Source organism: Triticum urartu, chromosome 6A (genome assembly GCF_056163025.1).
Source record: "Triticum urartu cultivar PI428250 chromosome 6A, HENAU_Tu73, whole genome shotgun sequence".
Lineage (NCBI taxonomy): Eukaryota > Viridiplantae > Streptophyta > Magnoliopsida > Poales > Poaceae > Triticum > Triticum urartu.
In genome coordinates, this window is record NC_141878.1 from 58,029,782 (window position 1) to 58,035,612 (window position 5,831).

General features: G+C 58.3%; 1 pseudogene; it reads left to right on the top strand.

The window, feature by feature from the left end:
- Positions 1 to 2,849: 2,849 nt before the first annotated feature.
- LOC147963905 (uncharacterized) lies at positions 2,850 to 3,607 on the top strand (annotated as a pseudogene).
- The last annotated feature ends 2,224 nt before the right edge of the window (positions 3,608 to 5,831 follow it).

A 5,831-nucleotide genomic window follows, 5' to 3' on the forward strand; every position in this document is an offset into this window, starting at 1 on the left:
CGGCCGCCCCCGTCCCGCGCGCTTCCCGAAATCCAAATCCCACGGCCTCTGCAGGCTGCGGAACAACTTGTCAAAACAGAAGACCCCGCCCGCATCGACGCTCGGTGTGTCACAAGTAAAGAAATTCACTCGACGAAAAACCTGGAATGGATCAAGGCGACTGAAAGAGGTTGGCGTCGTCATCCGTGCCGATTGACCCAAAACGAGGCACTCATGAAGCCCAAAGAACCAGTCGGAAAGATCTCCAACTCTTTCCCTACTCAAACCTCGATCCATTCGGGGGCTAATGATGAAGCTATACACCTAGGGTAGGGGCACGGACCTGCCTGAAGAGCCCCACCCAAGGACATCCCTAGAAGAAGTCACCTTTCAATCGACTTAAAGGTATCCCACTCGACGGGTCCAAGACACTCGACCAAGAAGCCATCACTCGACCATGAAGCCAACCACTCGACTGCCGGGAGACTAAAGTCACTCCGCATGCAAACGGTCGGCTATTAAGTAGTCTTTATGGTCATTATGGCACTTTATTAGGGGCGTTACCAGTAACGCCCAACCTTAAATGTACCTTAAACCCTGCATTTCTGAGGGCAGGAGAGGACCGGCGAACTCTATATAAGCCACCCCCCTCCTCAGTATGAAGGGTTCGCACCCCTGTTATTCACACACCTATAATCCAATCGACCGCCTCCGGGCACCGAGACGTAGGGCTGTTACTTCCTCCGCGAAGGGCCTGAACTCGTACATCTTGGTGTGTTTACGACTTCCCAATAGCTGAGATCTAGCCTCTCCATTCATACCCCCCTACATCACTGTCAGAGTTAGAACCACGACAGCGGCGCCCACGTGTTTTTAAAAAATTCAAATACGGCGCAAACACGACTGAAATTTAACGCAAACATCGGTGAGTTCGTTCAAACTTAAACATATTTTACAAAAAAAAGAAAAAAAAAACTTGCGCGGGCTACCCCCGCCGTCTCCCTCGCCGCCCGCCCACGCGGTTTACATGCCGAGGAGGCTGTAGAACCGCGTGTAGTCACCGCCGTCGTCGTCGTCGTCATCGTCGCCGCCGCCCCCGCCTGCGCCTCCGCCGTCCCTGCTGCATCCCTCCCCCAGTTGGCGCGGCGGGTTGGACGGTCCGGGGGCATCGTCGTCGTCGTCGTCGCTGTCGAGGACCACGACGCCGTGCTCATCCTCGCGCCCACGTTTGCGGGCGGCGATCTCCTCCAGGGCCCGGCGCTGCCGGACCATCTCGTCGCGGAGGTAGTCGTCCCGCGCCCACCGTAGGGCGTCCTCGTCGGAGATGCCGCGCCGGGCTATCTCCTCGTACTCCGGCGGGAGGTCGGGCTCCGGCTTGGGCTCGACGAGGACGAAGCGGCCGGTGGGTGGGGAGGCGTTGGCGCCGATGCGGACGCCGGAGCTGCGGGTGCGCGCGCTGACCGGCGTGTCCTGGCGCTCCGGCTTGACGGGGCGGAGGCAGGGCGAGCCGCCGGACGAGGAGGAGGACCCCCCGGTCTCCATGCGCCTCGGGGTCCAGGAGCTTCCCCGGCGGCGTGAGAAGGACGGGGGAGCGGGGTACTCGAGGCGCGGCGTGTTGCCGCCCTCGATGTACTCGAGGACGGCCTCCAACGTGCGCCCGGACACGCCCCACCACCGGCGCCGGCCATTGGAGTTGAGCCTGCCGGAGGGCACGACGTCGTTGGTGGCCTCGAGCTGCTCGGCGTGACGGCGGCGGAAGTAGGGTTCCCAGAGCAGGTTGTCGGGGAAGTACCGTGGCCCCTCCCTCGCGCTCGCGGCAGGGACGCGCGGATGCGTGCGATCTCCGCACGCCGCGCCGCCCCGGTGGGTGGTGGTGGCACCGGCACGCCGCCGGCGCTGATCCTCCAAGCCCCGGGCACCCGCATGTCCGCCGGGACCGGGTACTCGGCCTCGAAAAGGAGGCGGGCCTCGTTCTCGTGGAGATGGCGGCGGCCGAAGCCGTTCGCCGCCGCGCCGTCGCCTGGGAAGCGCTCGGCCATGGGTTCTGGAGACGGCGAGAGAGAGGAGAGGGAGGAACGACGACGGCGAGAGAGGGAGGAACGACGGCGGTGAGAGAGCACGAGTCGCCGAGTGCGCTGGGGCGCGTCTTATATAGCCCGAGGCGCCGCCCCGTGTGCGAGCCGCCGTGAGCACGCGTGGCGGGCGAGGGAGGGTGAGGGACGCACGTCATCCGGCCTTCACTGCGCCGCCCGTGAGCACCAATGGCGTAGGCTGACCGGCGCGGCAGCGCGGCAGCTTTGGCATTGATTCGCCGCGGGAAACGAGGCGATGAGGACGACGAAGGGGCGAGAAGAGGGTAGAGTCGCTGACGCGACGGGCCCGCGGCTGTTTCGCGCCAAAACAATTTGCCCCGGCGCCCCCGGGCGCCCCCCAGCGCGCCGGGTTCGGCCTGAGTTCGCCGGCGCTGTTTTCGGCCCAAGCCGACGAAAATCGGGCTCCTGAGGGCGCGACTGGGCCGTTTTTTCGGCGCCGGCGCGAAAAAACGTCTGGGGAGGCCTCCGCGCGGCTGGAGATGCCCTTAGCGATCTGTTGTGAGCTAGACGCAACGAGCGTGTTGATCGCATCGTGGGCGCGTGTGGCCGGGGCATGCAGATCGTGGGCACGCAGTGGGGCAGGGTGGGCTTTGTCTTGTGCATGCGCCAACCCCCGATATAAATGTTGTAGTCCGTTTGTAAGTGCTGAGCCGGCTGAGAAAGAAAGAAACAATGCGTTGGTGCGTCCGTGGCGGCGTACACGCGCCGTGGAAAAGTTCCTGTTGTCTTTGCTCTTTCTTCTACCTCCAGCTAAGAGAGAGAGAGAGAGAGAGTGCTAGTTAGGGCTACGGCAACATTTGGTATACAGAGCCTCGATGCGATCCTGCCGGCGGCCATGTCGCTCATCCCTCACGCCGGTGGTGGCGGGGCGATGTCGTTGCAGCTGCCATCATTGACGACGACGAGCTACACCTCCTGGGCGATCAAGGCAGAGGCTATCCTTTACATCTAAGGGCTGTGGAGTGCGGTGGCTCCGACGGAGGGCGCGGCGGTCGACGCCGGGAAGAGCAAGGCGGCGCGGGCGGCGATGCTGGGCCGGCTGCCAGACGACTTGCTGATGCAGGTGGCGACAAAGACCACGTCGAAGGAGGTATGGGACGCCCTCAAAGTGCGCTTCGTCGGTGCCGATCGGGTGCGGGCGGTGAGGCTTGCGATGCTGCGCGGCAAGTTCGATCGCCTGCGGATGGACTGGTCGACTACGCCGGGAAGGTCAGCGGCATGGCGGCGAGGTACGCAGTGCTCGGATCGACGCTCGACAACAGCGCCATTGTGAAGAAGCTACTCAACACCGTGCCGGACCGGTTGTACGCCGCGGTCACCGGCATCGAGCAGTTCTGCAACATGGAGGAGATGGCGTTCGAGGAGGCGCTCGGACGGCTCAAGGCGTTCGAGGAGAGGACGCGGCGGCGTGTGTAGGCCGGCGGCAAGCGCGCAGACGGGCACCTGATGATGACGGCGGCACAATAGGCAACTAGGCAGCGACGGCAAGGCGGACGCGGCTTCGGCGACCACAATGACGACGGTGCAGCGAGCACATCGTCGGGCAACGGAGGGAAGCGCCATGGACGCTGCTACAAATGTGGAGAGCACGAGCACTTCCGGCGTGAGTGCCCGCAGCTGCGGAAAGGACCGGCGACGGAGCAGGATCTCCTGGCCGACGCCGACGAACTCCTCTAGGCCGTGGCTTTGGGGATGTGTATTGGAATAAGCCACGATGTCTGGTATGATCGTACTCGTCGGGCGCGTTGGATGCGCCCGGGACGTGCGAGACACATTGATGCGGTCCGGCACGTCGGGTGCACGCGAAATGTGCTGGGCGCAGCGGGAATATGACGTGTGTGCGTAGATGTGCGTGGCGTGTGTGTTGTGTGGTGATACAGCCGCGTGAGCTAGTTAACCAGGTAGTTAGCGATCTGTTGCGAGCTGGACGCAACGAGCGTGTTGATCGCATCGTGGGCGCGTGTGGCCGGGGAATGCAGATGATGGGCCCGGAGTGAGGCGGGGTGGGCTTTGTCTTGTGCATGCGCCAGCCCCCGGTATAAATGTTGTAGTCCCTTCGTAAGGGCTGTGGCGAGTCAGCTGAGAAAAGAAGAAACAATGCGTTGGTGCGCCTGTGATGGCGTACGTGCGCCATGGAAAAGTTTCTGCTGTCTTTGCTCTTTCTTCTACCTCCAGCTAAGAGAGAGAGAGCTAGTTAGGGCCACGCCAACATTGCGCGCATTTGCTGCTCACAACGGCAGCCAAAACCCACCGCAACTTCCTAGCAGCAGCAAAATCCCAGTGCGTACGCTTTTCAGCAGTAAGCGAGGGCTGTTGGGCGTGCGGTGGCGGTGGTAAACCCGCGCGGAGGGCCATGGTGAGCGACAGAATGTGAGAGAGACAGAGAGAGATGTGGCGCTGCTTTTGGGAGAGAAGAAACGAGTGGATGAGCAGACGCGAGAAGATCAAGTCTACCGCGAGAGGTGTGTGGCCACGAGCCGGGGGAGAGATACGTTTCTTTTTAACTAGCAACCGAGCACAAGGACTCCAAAAGTGTGAGAGATACCTGAGATACGTTTTTTTTTTGCGATGAACCTGAGATACGTTTTGCCTTGCTCTTCACTCCATCTATGATACTCCCTCCATCCAAAAATACATGTCATCAAAATGGATACAAAATAATGTATCTAAAATTAAAATATGTCTAAATACATCTCTTTTTATCTATTTTGATGACAAATATTTTCGGACAGAGGGAATATACGGCTTCCTTCTGCAGGCACAAAGATTTATAAAGATGTCAAGCAATACCTACAAGAGACTGGCACAATTATGCAAACCATTGCTTACATTTTCAACTAAAAATATGGATAACTTGCTTATAAAAATTGAACACTTACCCAAAATGATTTCTCAAAGCATGCGATATCTAGATATTGTATATGTGGGCTGCATCTTCAACAACGATTCGACGATACAGCAGATTCAAGCTAGTAAAATCAAGCATGAAAAGGAGTAAGCATTTGACGTATCTACTTTCAAGACATTAGATATGTACATACAACCAATGAGAAAAGAGATAGGCATCATCTTCATAAATAGTACATTTCCTAGAAGCACCATAACTAGCAACGATACAAATTACACGAACAATAACCTTTTCTCTTTTGATTGACAACAACGAATAGGAGTGCTAATGACACACCTAATAGTAGCTTCTAAATTTTGGGGATACAACAGAGAAAAGCACTTTGGTGCAAAATGATTTTTTTTTAGAAAAGGAGGATGACCCCCGGCCTCTGCATCTGGACGATGCATATGGCCACTTTATTAATTATTCTCACAAGACCTTACAAAGTCATACAACAGTAAGATTAAAGCCGCCGTCTAAGCAACAAACTGTCGCTACACCTATCTAGTTGATGAAGGGGCGCAGATAGCCTGGGCCTAATACCAAACAGACATCGCAGCCAAGCCTAACATCTAAGACCTGAGACCCCAACCTAGCCACTTGCCGGGTCTGGGGCACATACTGGTCCGGCGTGCTCTCAGAGGCCGCCGCCGCCAACTGCCACTGCTCCATCTTCAGAACTATACTGATGCATCAACCTTGCTCGGTCCAGCTATCGTCGACGCCACCACGGCGCCCAACGACACCTCCTCCCTACGCGCAAACAGCCGTACACGTCGCGGTCGTCATTGATACACCTCAGCGCCATGCTGCCACGTACCACCAGCCGACACAGCTTGAAGCCCTTGGAGGATTTGTCGTGCGTAGCA